Source organism: Onthophagus taurus, chromosome 8, assembly GCF_036711975.1.
Source record: "Onthophagus taurus isolate NC chromosome 8, IU_Otau_3.0, whole genome shotgun sequence".
In the NCBI taxonomy this organism is placed as follows: domain Eukaryota; kingdom Metazoa; phylum Arthropoda; class Insecta; order Coleoptera; family Scarabaeidae; genus Onthophagus; species Onthophagus taurus.
This window is the reverse complement of record NC_091973.1, coordinates 3,090,986-3,112,406: the sequence shown is the minus strand read 5'-3', so window position 1 is coordinate 3,112,406 and position 21,421 is coordinate 3,090,986. Positions and strand designations below refer to the sequence as shown.

At 31.3% G+C, this 21,421-nt stretch overlaps 1 protein-coding gene across 1 annotated transcript in view; it reads right to left on the bottom strand.

Annotated features, from left to right (window-relative positions):
• LOC111425414 (zwei Ig domain protein zig-8-like) overlaps positions 1–21,421 on the bottom strand; it is a 129,752-nt gene that overhangs the window by 9,045 nt on the left and 99,286 nt on the right. The gene's annotated exons all lie outside the window — the stretch shown is intronic.

Here is a 21,421-nt window from a genome sequence, read left to right as displayed (position 1 = left end):
AATGGCAAAAGTTGTTCTTTTTTTAATTCTTAACAAGTTTTATTTGAAAAATGTTTTGTTACAAACAATAATTGGGAAAATAATCTTGAATTATATTTCTATACTATTCATAGGGAAATTAAAAAATTAATGATTTTAAAAAATGGTGCTAATTAAAGTTGTTCCTTTTGTAATTCTGAACAAGTTTTATTTGAAAAATATTTTGATACAAACAATAATTGGGAAAATAATTTTAAATTCAATTTCTATACTGTTCAGAGGGAAATTAAAAAATTGATAATTTTAAAAAATGTGCCAAGAAACGTTGTTCCTTATTTAATTCTTAACAAGTTTTATTTGAAAAATATTTTGATTCAATAATATCATATAATATCAATATTTGATTCAATAATTGGCAAAATAATTTTAATTTCAATTTCTGTACTGTTCATAAGAAAATTAAAAAGTATATAATTTTAAAAAATGGTGCCAAGAAACGGTGTTCCTTATTTAATTCTTAACAAGTTTTATTTGAAAAATATTTTGATACAAACAATAATTGGGAAAATAATCTTGAATTATATTTCTATACTGTTCATAGGGAAATTAAAAAATTAATGATTTTAAAAAATGGTGCTAATTAAAGTTGTTCCTTTTGTAATTCTGAACAAGTTTTATTTGAAAAATATTTTTATACAAACAATAATTGGGAAAATAATTTTAAATTCTATTTCTATACTGTTCAGAGGGAAATTAAAAAATTGATAATTTTAAAAAATTTGCCAAGAAACGTTGTTCCTTATTTAATTCTTAACAAGTTTTATTTGAAAAATATTTTGATTCAAACAATAATTGGGAAAATAATTTTAAATTCAATTTCTATGCTGTTCATAGGGAAATTAAAAAATTGATAATTTTGAAAAATAGTGTCAATAAAAGTTGTTCCTTTTGTAATTCTGAACAAGTTTTATTTGAAAAATATTTTGATTCAATAATATCATATAATATCAATATTTGATTCAATAATTGGCAAAATAATTTTAATTTCAATTTCTGTACTGTTCATAAGAAAATTAAAAAGTATATAATTTTAACAAATGGTGCCAAGAAACGGTGTTCCTTATTTAATTCTTAACAAGTTTTATTTGAAAAATATTTTGATACAAACAATAATTGGGAAAATAATCTTGAATTATATTTCTATACTGTTCATAGGGAAATTAAAAAATTAATGATTTTAAAAAATGGTGCTAATTAAAGTTGTTCCTTTTGTAATTCTGAGCAAGTTTTATTTGAAAAATATTTTGATACAAACAATAATTGGGAAAATAATTTTAAATTCAATTTCTATACTGTTCATAGGGAAATTAAAAAATTGATAATTTTAACAAATAGTGCCAACAAACGTTGTTCCTTATTTAATTCTTAACAAGTTTTATTATAAAAATATTTTGATACAAACAATAATTGAGAAAATAATCTTGAATTATATTTCTATACTGTTCATAGGGAAATTAAAAAATTAATAATTTTAAAAAATAGTGCCAATAAAAGTTGTTATTGTTTTAATTCTGAACAAGTTTTATTAGAAAAATTTTTTGTTACAAACAATAATTGGGAAAATAATTTTGAATTATATTTCTATACTGTTCATAGGGAAATTAAAAAATTGAAAATTTTAAAAAATAGTGCCAATAAAAGTTGTTCCTGTATTAATTTTGAACATGTTTTACTTGAAAAATATTTTGATACAAACAATAATTAGGAAAATTCTATAAAATTAAAAAAAATTGATAATTTTTAAAAATATTTTGAATCTGTAATATTGGTTGCATACTTTGTCGGGTACGATAATTAATTAACACACTGTATATAAGTTAGTTAATTTTTAAATATGAAATGTAGCTAAGTGAAAAGTAATTTAGGTTACATAAGTCTAGAGGACGTTGAAACGTAGTGGTTTTTATGTAGTTAACGTCTAAATTATGCGAGTTAATGTTCAGGGTGGCGTACAATGCCGTTGGGGTAGTGCAGCTGTTCGAAATATTATTGAGTGGGGGCCGCTTTCGGGAACAAGTGTATAGTTAGTTCTTAGGGTGCAATCCATTGCAGCAATTTAAACTTTTGCTGTTTAGCTTCCACCACATTTGGTAATTTATTGTAGTTGGAGTTTTAATAAACAAGGTAACGCCGCCTAAACTAAGTGAACTCTCGAAAACAATGCGCAAGATGCATTTAAAGTGAGGTTATGAAACGGAATGCTTGGGGATGTTATCAAAAGGCGAGAAATTGCCCCCCCTTCAGCCAGTAGCCCGTCGGCGTCGCGGGAAAAAAGTGTTTGCATCCCAGCGTATATAGGTCAAACCAAACGGTGAAACAAATTTTCTAAAGGAAATTTCCGGCAAACATTCGCTAAGAATCTTTATCGTCCTCATCCCGGTTTATTTTCGTCTTCCTTTCTTTTCGTTGATTAAAATTTATGCTCTGCGCAGCTCCGTAGCTCCACGTTTGTACGGTTTTTTCTCGTCCTGGCTTTACATCGTCGCTCCGAAGGTGTCAAAAAAACGTGCTAGTGGTTTAAATTAATATTCCCGGGAAGTTACCGGAAGGGCGCTTGATGTATGTTCTGCTCTTTGCCGATAAGCTCCTCTTGTTTTTCCTTTTGTCGTTATTTATTATTTTTTTTCGATGATATTCATCACCGTCGTCCAAACAACGTTTTGATTCATTCAACACACAAACCGGACTTTCCATCCACAAATTATGATATTGTATCGAAACAATAATTATTTTTTTTTTAATTTGTCATACTTTAAACTTAAAAAGGGAAATAATAAATTTAACAAACGTTTATTGGAACAAACCGTGAATAATTGATTCATGAATTTAATATAAACCGAATAAATAAATCAATTTTGAAATTTCGTGTAGCCATAATTTAAAAATTGGCAACGCCCGTCCTGTGTGAGTTGACAATATAGATACTACCACTCTACAACCATTCACATTTATCGTTTACACGCAAAAAAATATATATCAGGTAATGCAAATCGTGTATCAAAAATAAGCAATAAGTAATAAATAATTCCTGGCCGTTACGAATAAAATCGGGCTATTTACACAAAAAATGCGCGATTGGTACGAAACTGCGGATAAAACTTTAACACGTTTTTGTACCGTGAATGTTATGTCTGTTTATTATTTTTACCTCGACTCAGCGAAATCTGTAAAATCCCAACCCGTTTAGCACGTCCAAATAACAAAAAAATGTAAACAATAAATACATTCTAAAATTTGATTTTAAAATAATATTAAAAAAAATTATGTAACACTTCTTTATTATTCTTTTAATAGTGTTGGAAGATAATTTTAGTACATATTCTAATTAGTATTCAAGTCTATCTTAGACGTAAGTCATCCAGGGCAGTTTTTACGTCATCGCACGACGACCGTCGAAGGGAGGGGAAAGAACGGGTGGCGTTTCTTGCCCTAATAAATCGCATACGCCCCCTTAAAGTAAATGATTTATTGTTATTTACCGCAATTCCTTATCTGCCCCCGCGACCGTAATTTCCCGGGGTTGGGGGAAATTATAAATTGGTGCATTTTGCGCATTTCATTTCAGATAAGCCATGGCGATATTTTAGTCGGTTGAGGCAGGTGAATTTTTCACGTAAATAATAAAATTTTCAAAATGCCATCTCTCGTAGGAGTGGTGGGCAATTCGAGAAAGGCCCACGTTATGAGCTTGCACTAACTTCCGAGGCCGCGAGGGATATTCTCTTCTCCGGGTATACTATGTCAAAAATTAAGTATCGGACGAGATTTGAATACTTAAGGTGGTAGGTATTCGCTCGGAAATAAAAATCCTACCGCGTCGCGCAACCCTGTAATCCACTTTCATCAACACCGACGACGACACCAATTACCATTCTCCGACGGGAAATTTAATAACAACACGTTCATCCAGTCTTTTTGGCTTCCGAGCGTTCGCTTCCTGTCACCTTTTCGTCAACAGGTTATCTTTGCGCTATCCTCTCGACTTAATTCGAACGACGGTTAAATTGAACGATGCTCAAACCGTGGAAAGTGGCCTTGTTTCATTTAACTCTGCGTGGAAGATTTTTTAAATTTAAATCTTTGTATTATAAGGAACATAAACAACGTATAATTCTCGAGATGCCTATTATACGCTTCGTTGCTTTAAATTTCCCTTTTTGAAAATAAACCAAACGAATTTTCTGTCAAGGAAAATTTAATAACAACAAGTCTTTTTACTCCTTTTCTGTCAAACAAGTCTCATCAACAGGTTTCCTTTACAATTTATTTTCAATTTAAATTTTACTAACAAATTTTCTTCTAATTAAATATTTATTGTATGTTTGCCAAGAAACCAAAGAGGTGTTAGAGTTATACTTATTGAGCGACATTAAATGTAGTTGGAGATGATTTATAATTCTCGCGAGGGCTATTATCCAGTCTGTAGGTTTAAATCTTTGAAATAAAATGGTAGGATATATAGTCTAGTTAAGTTCCGGTGGCTTGATATTTCACATCGACAGAGCGTCAGAAATAGTATGGAAAATCTGGTACATCCATAAAATCCATCGGGGAATGACAAGTAACCTTACATCCCTTAAGAGCAAGTATAGTTCTTAGGGCTGTTATTTTTCACGGGCTACATTTGCATCCCGAGTTGCCATAAATCTCCGGGTGGGTCCGAAGTATGTTTTGAATTATTTCGCCCGTCGGGAACGAAGTGGAGCAATGGGGCGGCAGTTTTTGGAGGAAAGTTGGCGAATTAAGACGTCAATTGCACAATTTTATTGATGAATGCGAGCCGCCACTTCTTCACTAAACCTTTCTGGGAATTCTGGGCGGAACTTTATAGGAGATTTGACGCCGCTCGGCCGTAATTAGACAAGTTTTCGAGTTATCCGACTGTAGATTCATTGAGAAATCCGTTCGTCGGAGTCACGCACGTCTTCAAGAAGTTCACCGTTTCATTAGAATAAACCTACCTACATACGTAAAAGGGAACGGTCACGTATTCATTTACATACGCCGGAATCCAGTAAAATATCCTTAATTGCACACTAAATATTACAAACGCTTAAAGCCTGGCGGATTCAATTCGAATTATTAACAACAGCTAAGCACGTGTTTGTCGCTGCAAATTGTTTTCACGCAACGTTGATTCACTGAAATTCTATATTCCTCGTAATTGGAGAAAAATAACTGTCAAGGATCGCCGTTAATCATAATGCACCAATAGCAGTGGGTATTATCCTCGTTAGTTTGTATCTGCTAAGTCCATATATCCGTGTGGCGACGATAATTATCCTCCAAACGAAAGCGCGTGCGCGTACGAGTACGGCGAGCTAAAATGGTCCTTACAGGATGGTTAAAGTGGCGAATTGTTTCCGGTTTGCATGTTGAACGACGGTCGTTCCACAGGCTCAACGGGCCGAGACACAATCGTTCATTACGATTGCATCGCGAATCGAAGTTGTAATGAAGTTATGCTAGCTCCGTGTAGTTGGAGCTACCTGAGTGTATCTGATGGTAGATAACCGATGTTCTTTTCCCAACCCTATAACTTACGCCATAACGCGAAGCCACGGTTCTAAATGGGACTCATAAATTAAAACGGCAAAGTTTTTCCCGACACTATTTAAACTTGTACACAAGGACATTTTTCCACATTTCCGGTACGGTTCCATCTCGTCGTTTCGTTTTCCATAAATCTCGGGAAATTTATTATAACTTTCTCATTGCGAACAATCGCCGTCCACCTCGGAACTCCTTAAGGTCCGGGACTTTACCAAGTTTTTAATTAATCCGCAAATTGGATTTCTTGTTGCACCTCGCGGCCACGGATTAAACTGTTTCCTTATTTTTCGGCGTTCGATCAAGTTAAGTTTCCGACGTTGGTCCCCGTGAAAACATAACTTCTTGATGCGACTTAGTAACGGGGGCTCTTTAATTATCGTCTGACGGACGTTCCCAACTTGGTTTTCATCCTTCTGTTCGTCCACTCGTGCAATTTTAAAGCGATCACGTACACGTTGTTAAAATCAACGAACCGGCACGAAAATCGATCCAAATACGTCGTTTGTATACCCACTAATGTTTACAGTGGCCGAACAAAGTTGCGCGAATATAGATTTACATCTCGAGAAACAATGGAAATCAACGGCAACGGCACACGCTCGACAAGCGAAGTAGGTACATAAATATTAAAAAGAACACAAGACGGCACAGTCAGGTCCGCGCGAGCAACAGATACCTTAACTTTATATGTATAGAGATATATACACAGCCAACTCCCGACGGGTGAATGCGAAATTCGCACCAGAACAAGGCCCGTATTTATATCTGCGATCTTCGCGCAAAAACCCATATGGAATCTATGGAGGGACGTATTCCAATCCTTCGCCTCTCTATTTCGACAGAAAAAAACGGCCCGCTCTGTCCGTTCGGGGAATAAATAGACAACTTCGAACCCGAGGAATTCCAACTAAACCTTCAACAATGAAGGACAGCAAAGCTTCCCGGTAATTTCCTCTATTTTCAAACCTATTTCAAGCTCATCTTTAAAAATACTGTTTTTAAAATTTTCCAAAAAAAATCGTTTTTTTTATTTTGGACATCCACAAAAAAAGTCTATCGGGCACTACTATCGGACTCACTATAAAAGGTAATAAGAAGATCAAGAAGCCAGAAAACTAAAAGTTTTCCCAAAAAAAGAGACAATAAGCAAAAAGCTTAGCTGAATGAGATATTTACGCCCAATCCAGGGCAAAACAATCAAAAAGATCAATATTGAAAATCAAATATATCATTCTAGTTCTGCGAAAGAAGTAGCAGATGAGATAAGAACTAACCTGAGTCCAAAAAAAGGACTGAAATATATATTGCTATATAGAAAAAAATTATGTATGAAGAAATTAATTTTTGAGGTTATCTCCTTAATTATTGGTTAAATCAAAAAATTGTTTAGACAATACTTGTTTAAAACGGCGTTTATTAAAAAAATTTATATGTCTAATACTTAAGGCTGTATAAATCGACTCGTGTGAATCGGGCTTTATCACAAAACAAAATTGTATCAAAAAAAGTTTTATACAAAAGTTGTTCTAAATTAAATTCTAAAAATATTTTCTTAATAAAAAGAATTGATATCTCTAACATTAAAGGCTGTGTATATGTATAAATTAGATCGGGCTTTATCGTAAAAAATTATTGGATCAAAAAATCTTTTGTACAAAAGTTGTTCTAAATTAAATTCTAAAAAGATTTTCTTAATAAAAAAAATTGATATCTCCGATATTTAAGGCTATGTATATGTATAAATCGACTCGTGTGAATTAGGCTTTATCACAAAAAAAAAATGTATCAAAAAAAGTTTTATACAAAAGTTGTTCTAAATTAAATTTTAAAACGATTTTCTTAATAAAAAGAATTGATATCTCTAACATTAAAGGCTGTGTATATGTATAAATTAGATCGGGCTTTATCGTAAAAAATTATTGGATCAAAAAATGTTTTGTACAAAAGTTGTTCTAAATTAAATTCTAAAAAGATTTTCTTAATAAAAAAAATTGATATCTCCGATATTTAAGGCTGTGTATATGTATAAATCGACTCGTGTGAATTAGGCTTTATCGCAACAAAAAATTGTATCAAAAAAAGTTTTATACAAAAGTTGTTCTAAATTAAATTCTAAAACGACTTCCTTAATAAAAAAATTTGATATTTCCAATATTTAAGGCTGTGTATATGTATAAATCGACAGTGTGAATCGGGCTTTATGCTAAAAAAAGTATCGGATCAAAAAAACTTATATGTAAAAGTTGTTCTAAATTAAATTCTGAAACGATTTTCTTAATAAAAAGAATTGATATCTCTAACATTAAAGGCTGTGTATATGTATAAATTAGATCGGGCTTTATCGTAAAAAATTATTGGATCAAAAAATGTTTTGTACAAAAGTTGTTCTAAATTAAATTCTAAAAAGATTTTCTTAATAAAAAAAATTGATATCTCCGATATTTAAGGCTGTGTATATGTATAAATCGACTCGTGTGAATTAGGCTTTATCACAAAAAAAAATTGTATCAAAAAAAGTTTTATACAAAAGTTGTTCTAAATCAAATTCTAAAACGACTTCCTTAATAAAAAAATTTGATATTTCCAATATTTAAGGCTGTGTATATGTATAAATCGACAGTGTGAATCGGGCTTTATGCTAAAAAAAGTATCGGATCAAAAAAACTTATATGTAAAAGTTGTTCTAAATTAAATTCTGAAACGATTTTCTTAATAAAAAGAATTGATATCTCTAACATTAAAGGCTATGTATATGTATAAATTAGATCGGGCTTTATCGTAAAAAATTATTGGATCAAAAAATGTTTTGTACAAAAGTTGTTCTAAATTAAATTCTAAAAAGATTTTCTTAATAAAAAAAATTGATATCTCCGATATTTAAGGCTGTGTATATGTATAAATCGACTCGTGTGAATTAGACTTTATCGCAACAAAAAATTGTATCAAAAAAATTTTTATACAAAAGTTGTTCTAAATTAAATTCTAAAACGACTTTCTTAATAAAAAAATTTGATATTTCCAATATTTAAGGCTGTGTATATGTATAAATCGACAGTGTGAATCGGGCTTTATGCTAAAAAAAGTATCGGATCAAAAAAACTTATATGTAAAAGTTGTTCTAAATTAAATTCTGAAACGATTTTCTTAATAAAAAGAATTGATATCTCTAACATTAAAGGCTGTGTATATGTATAAATTAGATCGGGCTTTATCGTAAAAAATTATTGGATCAAAAAATGTTTTGTACAAAAGTTGTTCTAAATTAAATTCTAAAAAGATTTTCTTAATAAAAAAAATTGATATCTCCGATATTTAAGGCTGTGTATATGTATAAATCGACTCGTGTGAATTAGGCTTTATCGCAACAAAAAATTGTATCAAAAAAATTTTTATACAAAAGTTGTTCTAAATTAAATTCTAAAACGACTTTCTTAATAAAAAAATTTGATATTTCCAATATTTAAGGCTGTGTATATGTATAAATCGACAGTGTGAATCGGGCTTTATGCTAAAAAAAGTATCGGATCAAAAAAACTTATATGTAAAAGTTGTTCTAAATTAAATTCTGAAACGATTTTCTTAATAAAAAGAATTGATATCTCTAACATTAAAGGCTGTGTATATGTATAAATTAGATCGGGCTTTATCGTAAAAAATTATTGGATCAAAAAATGTTTTGTACAAAAGTTGTTCTAAATTAAATTCTAAAAAGATTTTCTTAATAAAAAAAATTGATATCTCCGATATTTAAGGCTGTGTATATGTATAAATCGACTCGTGTGAATTAGGCTTTATCACAAAAAAAAATTGTATCAAAAAAAGTTTTATACAAAAGTTGTTCTAAATCAAATTCTAAAACGACTTTCTTAATAAAAAAATTTGATATTTCCAATATTTAAGGCTGTGTATATGTATAAATCGACAGTGTGAATCGGGCTTTATGCTAAAAAAAGTATCGGATCAAAAAAACTTATATGTAAAAGTTGTTCTAAATTAAATTCTGAAACGATTTTCTTAATAAAAAGAATTGATATCTCTAACATTAAAGGCTGTGTATATGTATAAATTAGATCGGGCTTTATCGTAAAAAATTATTGGATCAAAAAATGTTTTGTACAAAAGTTGTTCTAAATTAAATTCTAAAAAGATTTTCTTAATAAAAAAAATTGATATCTCCGATATTTAAGGCTGTGTATATGTATAAATCGACTCGTGTGAATTAGACTTTATCGCAACAAAAAATTGTATCAAAAAAATTTTTATACAAAAGTTGTTCTAAATCAAATTCTAAAACGACTTTCTTAATAAAAAAATTTGATATTTCCAATATTTAAGGCTGTGTATATGTATAAATCGACAGTGTGAATCGGGCTTTATGCTAAAAAAAGTATCGGATCAAAAAAACTTATATGTAAAAGTTGTTCTAAATTAAATTCTGAAACGATTTTCTTAATAAAAAGAATTGATATCTCTAACATTAAAGGCTGTGTATATGTATAAATTAGATCGGGCTTTATCGTAAAAAATTATTGGATCAAAAAATGTTTTGTACAAAAGTTGTTCTAAATTAAATTCTAAAAAGATTTTCTTAATAAAAAAAATTGATATCTCCGATATTTAAGGCTGTGTATATGTATAAATCGACTCGTGTGAATTAGGCTTTATCACAAAAAAAAATTGTATCAAAAAAAGTTTTATACAAAAGTTGTTCTAAATCAAATTCTAAAACGACTTTCTTAATAAAAAAATTTGATATTTCCAATATTTAAGGCTGTGTATATGTATAAATCGACAGTGTGAATCGGGCTTTATGCTAAAAAAAGTATCGGATCAAAAAAACTTATATGTAAAAGTTGTTCTAAATTAAATTCTGAAACGATTTTCTTAATAAAAAGAATTGATATCTCTAACATTAAAGGCTGTGTATATGTATAAATTAGATCGGGCTTTATCGTAAAAAATTATTGGATCAAAAAATGTTTTGTACAAAAGTTGTTCTAAATTAAATTCTAAAAAGATTTTCTTAATAAAAAAAATTGATATCTCCGATATTTAAGGCTGTGTATATGTATAAATCGACTCGTGTGAATTAGACTTTATCGCAACAAAAAATTGTATCAAAAAAATTTTTATACAAAAGTTGTTCTAAATCAAATTCTAAAACGACTTTCTTAATAAAAAAATTTGATATTTCCAATATTTAAGGCTGTGTATATGTATAAATCGACAGTGTGAATCGGGCTTTATGCTAAAAAAAGTATCGGATCAAAAAAACTTATATGTAAAAGTTGTTCTAAATTAAATTCTGAAACGATTTTCTTAATAAAAAGAATTGATATCTCTAACATTAAAGGCTGTGTATATGTATAAATTAGATCGGGCTTTATCGTAAAAAATTATTGGATCAAAAAATGTTTTGTACAAAAGTTGTTCTAAATTAAATTCTAAAAAGATTTTCTTAATAAAAAAAATTGATATCTCCGATATTTAAGGCTGTGTATATGTATAAATCGACTCGTGTGAATTAGGCTTTATCGCAACAAAAAATTGTATCAAAAAAATTTTTATACAAAAGTTGTTCTAAATTAAATTCTAAAAAGATTTTCTTAATAAACAAATTTGATATCTCTAACATTTAAGGCTGTGTATATGTATAAATCGATAGTGTGAATCGGGCTTTATGGTAAAAAAAGTATCGGATCAAAAAAAGTTTTATGTAAAAGTTGTTCTAAATTAAATTTTAAAACGATTTTCTTAATAAAAAGAATTGATATATATTTGTATGCAAACATTTTTATTTTTCCTTTCCTGATGATGAAGTTAATTAAGCTGCGAAACCGGTAGAAAAATAAGCTAAAACGAAATCATATATTTCATCGATTTGGGTACAATATTGGTTGTATATTTGCGAATGTCTAATATTTGAAAACGTATTGAATTGAATATCTTTTAGAATTTAATTTAAATGTAAATATATATAAAATAGAATAATAATTTCAATAAAATAAGTTTTTGATTTATTTTTAATAACGTTTCCAAACGATTTCTCTTAGTAAACGCACTTAAAAGATTATCAAAAAACATTTTCGTAAGATTTTCCAAGGAACGACTTCAAACGGAATGACTAAAAAGTTAAAAAGCGTCCTAGCACAAAAAGAGAGGAATTTGGTAAAGCGTAGAGTTGAAATTAAATATTAACGACGTTCGGCACGGCATGAAATTAAATGAAAATTTTGTTATAGTCAGCGGAAAATGCGTATTACTACTGCAACTGGTCGATTTATTTTTAAATTTGTCTTATTAATAATGGAATAAAAGATTGTTTAAATATCGAAAAGTTTATGATTTATAATGGAGTTTCGAAAGTTTTTTTATAATTCTAAACGTATTTTTGCGATCAAGTTGGATTTGCGCGAAAACAGAAAGGGGGAAAGGAGTGATTAGGTGACTTCCTGAATAATAATTTTTAATTTGGGAACGGTTTGAAAAGAGAGACCGCGGTGGGGAGGTCGAAAAACAAAGCGAAAATGGGATCTTATTATTATTTTCCCTCTTTTCGCGGCGAATACAAAGCATTATGCAAATGTTATCTCTGGCTGCAGAAAAAAGGGGCTCATCCATATTTATGGATATCAAGTTTCTCGGCAAGATGTAATTATGATTTCGGAGAAGAGAGATCATACGCGAATTGATTAAGCCCAACAATGTCCGTTTTAATTCATCATATGTTTTTGCGAAAAAGAATCGGTTCAAAATCGGTACAATTTGCACGACACAAACCGCCCATTAATCCCTATTTAAGTTATTAAACAAAATTTCCATTTTAAATTAAGACATGGGCGACGACGGCGACGCCACGACGCCGACTTTTTTTACCTTTACCCGCCGCGTCGTCGTCAGCTTAATGCCTCTCTTAATAAAGGGCTTATATAAATAAGATAATGTTAATGAAATCGGGTCGAACGTGTAATTACCTCGTAAACGTCTACTTACTTGATGCGAAATAAAGAACTATCTAGCACAGTCCCAAATATTCGCTCTCCTAAAATTAAGGGATAAAAATTTAAACAGTCCGCCACGCTTTTTAGCACCGTTCAAATTGACTTCTTTGTCCCACGAAATTGTCGTCGTATTGTCCGGCTTCACGTAGGATGCGATTTTAATCAAGGTCTATCTACAGGACCAGACTATCAAAATGTGAAGAAGCCCCGAGGGACGGACCCCGTATTGGTGTATAAATAAAGGGCGCAACAGCGTACGTACACAATCAATGATTCAATACGGCCGCCTTGTCGCCCGTTTTCCCAATCGTACCCTTTACGTCGTCCAGTATCTCTTTGTGACACAGACAGACACGACTTTTCCGATGAGATTTAATAGAGACACGGATTTGTAGCTAATAGCATCGCTTTCATGTTCTTTTTATAAAATCCCTACTATCAAAGTCATTTCTTATATAATTAAACACATATTTTGGTCATATTTAGGTTAAATTAGTTAAATAATATAACGCTGAATAATAATTAAAACTAGAATTAACACTACCACTACAACTAACACTAGACCTAGAACTAGAATCATTCGGGTTTAGCCGTACGTCTCTTAAGACGGCTAAAGCCGAATGATTCTAGTTCTAGGTCTAGTGTTAATTTTGATCTAGCACCAAAATTAACACTAGACCTAGAACTAGAATCATTCGGCTTTAGCCGCACGTCTTTTAAGACGGCTAAAGCCGAATGATTCTAGATCTAGGTCTAGTGTTAGTTTTTGTTCTAGCACCAAAACTAACACTAGATCTAGAACTAGAATCATTCGGCTTTAGCCGCACGTCTTTTAAGACGGCTAAAGCCGAATGATTCTAGATCTAGGTCTAGTGTTAGTTTTTGTTCTAGCACCAAAACTAACACTAGATCTAGAACTAGAATTATTCGGGTTTAGCCGCACGTCTTTTAAGACGGCTAAAGCCGATTGATTCTAGTTCTAGATTTAGTGTTAGTTTTTTGATCTAGCACCAAAACTAACACTATATCTAGAACTAGAATCATTCGGCTTTAGCCGTCTTTAGAGACGTGTGGCTAAACCCGCATGATTCTAGTTCTAGCTCTAATGTTAGTTAAAGTTCATTGAAAAATATACAACAATCTAACTGTATAGCAGTTAAAACTAGAACTAACACAAGACTTAGAACTAGAATCATTCGGGTTTAGCCATCTTGGGAGACGTGCGGCTAAACCCAAATGTTTCTAGTTCTAGATCTAGTGTTAGTTCTACTTTTAGTTCAATAATAATATACAACAATCTAGCTATACACAATCTACAGTGTGTTAATTAATTATCGTACTCAACGTCATCATTGCAAGTATGCAACCAACATCGCAGTATTGGTTGCATACTTGCAATGATGACGTCGGGTACGATAATTAATTAACACACTACGTTTATTTAATTTATTATATATATTTGTTTAATTTATTTAGTATTATATGTATTAGAGAGAGAGAGTGAGATAGAATGAATTGATAAAATTGTTAAAGAAGAACCGATTGAGACTGAATTCTTTCTGGTTTACGATAAGAAGAGATGGAATTCAGTGACGAAGGCGTTGGGGAATTTCTTGAAAAAAAAATCGTTTTTGTATCGCATTGTCGATAGTTCGAGAGAGTGTTCGCACAAAGGACCTTGAAGAATGGATTTTATGCCAAGGGGTGGATCCCAATCATCAATCACGTGACGATTTCAATCTGAGGTACGTGTTTCCCCCCTATTGTTGCCTTATGCTGGGACGATCGGCCCCTTTTTTGAGCTCAAGTCCGCCGCCCGGAAGTTTCCCTTTAAAATAATTCTTGGGGCGGGATCCCCATCGATTAACGGGAGTAATTACTGAGTAAAGAGAGACGGTGCACGAAATGGATTCTCAACGGTTGTGTTGAGGTACAATTACGAATTGTAAACAAGGTGTCGTTTAAAATTGGTTACTCTATAATGTAGGGATTATTAATGAAGCAGCATTTTTCAACTTTTAATAACAACCATCGAGAATCGCGTCCGGAACGAGTCCTTAAACGGTTTGCGCGTCCCATTTGTTATTTGGTGGAGTCAAGAGGCGGCCGACAATTGTCATTCACGAGCACCTTGTCGGAGTGAAATATTGCGCGAGCGGCGTCCAACAAACTCCAACCAACTGTGGCTATTTTATTTATGGATTATCTGGCGACAACTTTTTCACGAACGAGCTGAATAAAACCCAGAGAGCGCGACAAAATAATGACCATTGATGGGTCGGTATTTCAACGTTTTTTCCGCAATGTCCAAGAACGCCACACCTCCAACTAATTCGCTAATTGCCCTGCAGATAATTGGAAAGGCAACTTTGTATTGATCCGCAACAAAACCCATCTATCTATTCACTGTCATCTTTGTTTTAAATTAATACAATTTTGTAACTATTATAATACCTGGATTTATCCCTGACAAAATGACCAAACCCAATAAAATAATTTCCACGTTCAACGTGAAAATAAATGATGCACCGGTTCCGCGTTATTTTAGAAACAAAAACAAATTTTACTTTAATAAATAAATAAATATATATATACAAATATATGTGTACGTTCATTTTGGTAATAGGTAAAAGTTTATTAAAATTCGACAAATTATTTTTTTAACTTCCTACAACTCACTTATTTTTTAATTTAAATTATAATTCTAAATCGATCAGCTAAAACAATTTATATATAGTAATAATGATCTTAGTATTAAGAAAAAAATAATAATAAAAGTTAAACTCGATGTAGTTTTCAAAGTAAAATATACATTTTTGTTTGCTCATACAACTTTGTTCGTTTTGAAATCGATTAAGTCATTACTTTAAGTATTGACGTTGACATGAAACGATGAAGTAACGACGGCCATTATAACGTAATTTGCCGGGTAAATATTGTAAGAATCGATGGTCGGCCGAAATTCTTTGCGGCCGGATGACTATACTGTGCAAAGCCTGGGGTGATTAATGGCTACCTCGTTGCCACCTATAATTAATCCGTAAATAGCGAGCGGTAGCGAACCGGATTCAACACGCCGGCGCACCGCGTCGCCTGCATATCGTGACCGTATGTGCTCAATCAAGTTGACATCTGTCATGGACTCATTAGGTCTCCCATTACTTTTGACAATAGACACCTAAAGCAGTTTTTCTTAAAAGAATTTTTTATGTATACAACCATCCAAACACACATGTATTTATAGTATAAACTTAAACTGATACAACCATCCATACACACACGTATTTATAGTATAAACTTAATCCGGAGTTGATTTTGGTGGAAAATCTTGAGTTAAAAAACTTTTTGTGAGAGGATAGAATAAATGTTCCGTTTAAATCTGTGTGGTTTATCTAAACGCGCGATATCCTTTTTTGATCCGGAGGGGCTAAGCCTTCTATAAAGTTAAAATTTAAGTTCAGGAATTGCGGGGATCAAATCTGTTCTAAATAGTAGACACTCGAGGGTGCAAAAAAAGAGGACGACGGGCGATACGACGTCGTTAAAGGGGGCGGCCTGGGGGCGTGGGTAGATAAAGACGAGCCGGAGAATAGGTAAACCGATATGACGATCTTTTGTAAAAAGTCATTCGAGCGTGTGATATGGGGTTGAAAAGACGCCGCCCCCCAAAAGAGGATACGCTCTTAAAGCGGCCGCTTTAATAAAGTGTCCGTCCTTCCCTTAAAGATAATAAACACAGCAATTAGCCTCGGGACGAGGCGAGCGCACAATCCAAAGCGAATTTTCGAAAACGATTGCCCGCAGGGTCATGATTTGCTCATCCTTTTGACGTTCAAAAAGGGCTAACGCTGTTTCAATATTTTGTTTACATTCATCTCTTATCCTATGTTTCCGGTGAAATCGTTTCCATTTCCACGCGACGACGCGAACTCAGTTGTCATTTTTAATTCACGCTTGTCGTTAGTCTTAATTACGACCAATTAGTGTCAGGTCTTTGTTACGACCATCGCTTGGTCGGTCTTTTAATGAAGACGCCCGTAATTTGTATAGAAATGAAAAGATTTCTTTCAGGTACTCCCTAAAATAAGAAAAAGAAATTCTAATAACGCAATTAAGTTTGTTCCGTATAATATTTTTTAAAATTCCTTTTTATATATAAAAACAAAAATCATTTCTTATTTCACGGTTTGGACCAATAAAAATCGCCTCCAAGACTTAGAGACGGAGAAGAGACAATGACTAAGAATATAATTTAATTAATACCATGTAATATAATATAATGCAGAAAAAATTAAAACTCCCGAATGTCCTGAAACTAAAATTAAACTGGTAAACCAAATCAATCCACAATGCCGTTAACAAAGTTATATCTAATGAATTAGCACCGAGCAACACAATAGCTGACATACAAACAATTGTATATCCAGGGGCAGTAACCGCTTTACAGATGCATAAATAAAAGTTGTTCACAGCAAACGACAAATTAGTACCATTATTAACAAAAATGTTGGATAATTTAATTTTAAACTAATTTTGTTTTAAATTTTTTTTGATTCGATCACTATTTAGAAAGATAACCTTAAAAAACAATTTATTATATTAGTATGGAGCGCCATCTGGTGAAAATATCGCAAAATTTTATAAAAATAATTCATTTTAAATAATATTTTGAATTAATTTTAAAAAAATGTAATAATCGCTTTACAAATGTATAAATAAAAGTAATAAAACATGTTACCAACCTCAAAAAAACACTTAAAGATGTTGAGGCTAAACGATACAGTGAAAAATACAAAAATTTGAAGGCGGGATAAAATGACGGTTTTCAAAAAAATTGTATTAATAAAAATGTTGGATAATTTAATTTTGTTTTAAATTTTTTTTATGCGATCACTATTTAGAAAGATAACCTCAAAAAACGATTTATTATACTAGTATTGAGCGCCATCTGGTGAAAATATCCCAAAATTTTATAAAAATAATTGATTTTAAATAATATTTTGAATTAATTAAAAAAAAAAGTAATAATCGCTTTACAAATGCATAAATAAAAGTTATAAAACATGTTGCTAACCTCAAAATTACAATTAAAAAGAACACTTAAAGATGTTGAGGCTAAACGATACAGTGGAAAATACAAAAATTTGAAGGCGGGATAAAATGACGTTTTTCAAAAAAATTGTATTAATAAAAATGTTGGTTAATTTAATTTTGTTTTAAATTTTTTTTATGCGATCACTATTTAGAAAGATAACCTCAAAAAACGATTTATTATACTAGTATTGAGCACCGTCTGGTGAAAATATCCCAAAATGTTATAAAAATAATTGATTTTAAATAATATTTTGAATTAATTAAAAAAAAAATGTAATAATCGCTTTACAAATGCATAAATAAAAGTTATAAAACATGTTACCAACCTCAAAATTGTAATTAAAAAGAACACTTAAAGATGTTGAGGCTAAACGATACAGTGGAAAATACAAAAATTGCAAGACGGGATAAAATGACGTTTTTCAAAAAAATTGTATTAATAAAAATGTTGGATAATTTAATTTTGTTTTAAATTTTTTTTATGCGATCACTATTTAGAAAGATAACCTCAAAAAACGATTTATTATACTTGTATGGAGCGCCATCTGGTGAAAATATCCCAAAATTTTATAAAAATAATTGATTTTAAATAATATTTTGAATTAATTAAAAAAAATTTAATAATCGCTTTACAAATGCATAAATAAAAGTTATAAAACATGTTACCAACCTCAAAATTGTAATTAAAAAGAACACTTAAAGATGTTGAGGCTAAACGATACAGTGGAAAATACAAAAATTTGAAGGCGGGATAAAATGACGTGTTTCAAAAAAATTGTATTAATAGAAATGTTGGATAATTTAATTTTGTTTTAAATTTTTTTTATGTGGTCACTATTTAGAAAGATAACCTCAAAAAACGATTTATTATACTAGTATGGAGCGCCATTTGGTGAAAATATCGCAAAATGTTATAAAAATAATTGATTTTAAATAATATTTTGAATTAATTAAAAAAAAAAGTAATAATCGCTTTACAAATGCATAAATAAAAGTTATAAAACATGTTACCAACCTCAAAATTTTAATTAAAAAAAACACTTAAAGATATTGAGGCTAAACGATACAGTGAAAAATACAAAAATTTGAAGGCGGGATAAAATGATGTTTTTCAAAAAAATTGTATTAATAAAAATGTTGGATAATTTAATTTTGTTTTAAATTTTTTTTAATGCGATCACTATTTAGAAAGATAACCTCAAAAAACGATTTATTATGCTAGTATGGAGTGCCATCTGGTGAAAATATCGCAAAATTTTATAAAAATAATTCATTTTAAATAATATTTTGAATTAATTTAAAAAAAATGTAATAATCGCTTTACAAATGCATAAATAAAAGTTATAAAACATGTTACCAACCTCAAAATTACAATTAAAAAGAACACTTAAAGATGTTGAGGCTAAACGATACAGTGGAAAATACAAAAATTGCAAGACGGGATAAAATGACGTTTTTCAAAAAAATTGTATTAATAGAAATGTTGGATAATTTAATTTTGTTTTAAATTTTTTTTATGCGATCACTATTTAGAAAGATAACCTCAAAAAACGATTTATTATACTAGTATTGAGCGCCATCTGGTGAAAATATCCCAAAATTTTATAAAAATAATTGATTTTAAATAATATTTTGAATTAATTAAAAAAAAATTTAATAATCGCTTTACAAATGCATAAATAAAAGTTATAAAACATGTTGCCAACCTCAAAATTGTAATTAAAAAAAAACACTTAAAGATGTTAAGGGCTAAATGATACAGTGAAAAATACAAAAATTTGAAGGCGGGAAAATGTTGGATAATTTAATTTTGTTTCAAATTTTTTTTATGCGATCACTATTTAGAAAGATAACCTCAAAAAATGATTTATTATACTAATATTGAGCGCCATCTGGTGAAAATATCCCAAAATTTTATAAAAATAATTGAATTTAAATGATATTTTGAACAAGTATTATACGAAAAATTTTTCGAAATAAGAGTGTTTGTTTCATTACCAAGAATTATTTTAATATTGTAATTACAACATTGCATTAAAAAAATTGATCCCTCCATTTCTATAATTAATGGGAATCCGATTAACTTATTTACGATTCTTATTATCCCAGCTCACCGTCAAAATAAAAACAAAAACAATAAATCTTCTTTTTAATAAACTAAAAGTAATAAATAAAGTGCTACAATTGACTATGTATTTTAACTCATAATATATATGTTTGTAATTTTTGTGTTCTTGCCATAACAAGATGGTATCGTATGAATGAAACATTAAAGGAGTTGTTGGTATAGTATAACATTGCGTTCCTTGTAAACAAAAGATACGAAGACCGTTTCTGTTATTCACGTGTGCTCGGTTTGAATTTTGCAGAGTTTCTGTGATGTGGCGCGGACGTAAGAAGTATGCGGTACATAAATAACATTGAAAATCTCGGCGTGCGAAATTACATCACAGGAACGACTGTGCGGGGAAGAGTTTGTGGTGGAAACGACGTAGAAATAATTCAAAATTCAAACAAGAGGGCACACTCGGTCCTAGTCTTATATGGAGTTTGAGCGGCTAGCGACACCCGATACAACCCTAAAACAACTTAATAAAATGTCATCGGTATCCGAAAGTTTTGGGAACCGGATGAAATCAAACTCTCGTATTAGTTGGGTGGGAGAACTTGGCGAGATACACGAACACTTAAACTTGACTCAGACGACGTCCGCAAACTCTGAGGTGGTGAGCAAAAATGGAAAAACCTAATTTCATACAACTAGAATTGGATAAGTTTTCCAAATTAGAATGTAGAGTTTGTACCTGAGGACTTCACCCCAACTTCTATGAGCGAATCATCTCGCCCGAAAACAACTTCATTTGGCGGATCGTGTCGGGCCGGGAGCGGAGGCCGGATAAATCGCTTAAACACACGTAAAGCACCTTATGAATTATTAACTCCCGACTGCCGCGGCCCCGACCCTCTGGTCTCGGGCAAATATACAAGCGTTTTAAAATCGATTCCAATCGGGCCCTGAATATCTGATAGCATCCGTTTAGTAGCGGCAGCCATTAATACTTAAATCTGTCCGTTTCGACTAGCGGTTTGTTCGTGAAAAAGACAGCCAATAGAGGGTACGAGTGTGAAACCAATAAACACGATAAAATGCGCTGTAGTGCTTTTTAAAACTATTTTTACGTGGAATCGGATGTTTATTTTTGAGGAAATTTCCGATTCGAACGCAAACCGGAAGCGGTTTAATCCTAACTATTCTAATTACTGCAAATTTTGCTGAATTAAACGCGGACGACATGTTTGTTTGCTTGTATTAAAGCGCTTGCAATATACAGCGAGAGACGACGACGAGAATCGTATTTCTGCCACAAAACCGGTTCTAGAACTAAAACGTTGTTCCAATAGAAATTCCGGCGCAAGCGCAACCGACCAACAATAACGATATTCGTCCTAATTGAGTTTATTCGAAAAACCGTCCGGATTTATGCCGAAATTCTAAATTACTCTCTTGCTTCCATCCGATAGCGCTCGCTGAAAGTGTTGTGCCAGCCCCGTTTATGTAATGTAATTCCGCCGTGGAGATTCCCCCACGTTATTTATACGCAATATACTTCCCTTCTGCGGCGCGGTTTCTTTCTACCAAGATGGTGATAATTTTTAATCTTTTAATTTAAACTGAAAGCTCCTTTATTTGAGCAACGTACGGGCGGCGGAAAGCAATGTCCTATCGTATAGAG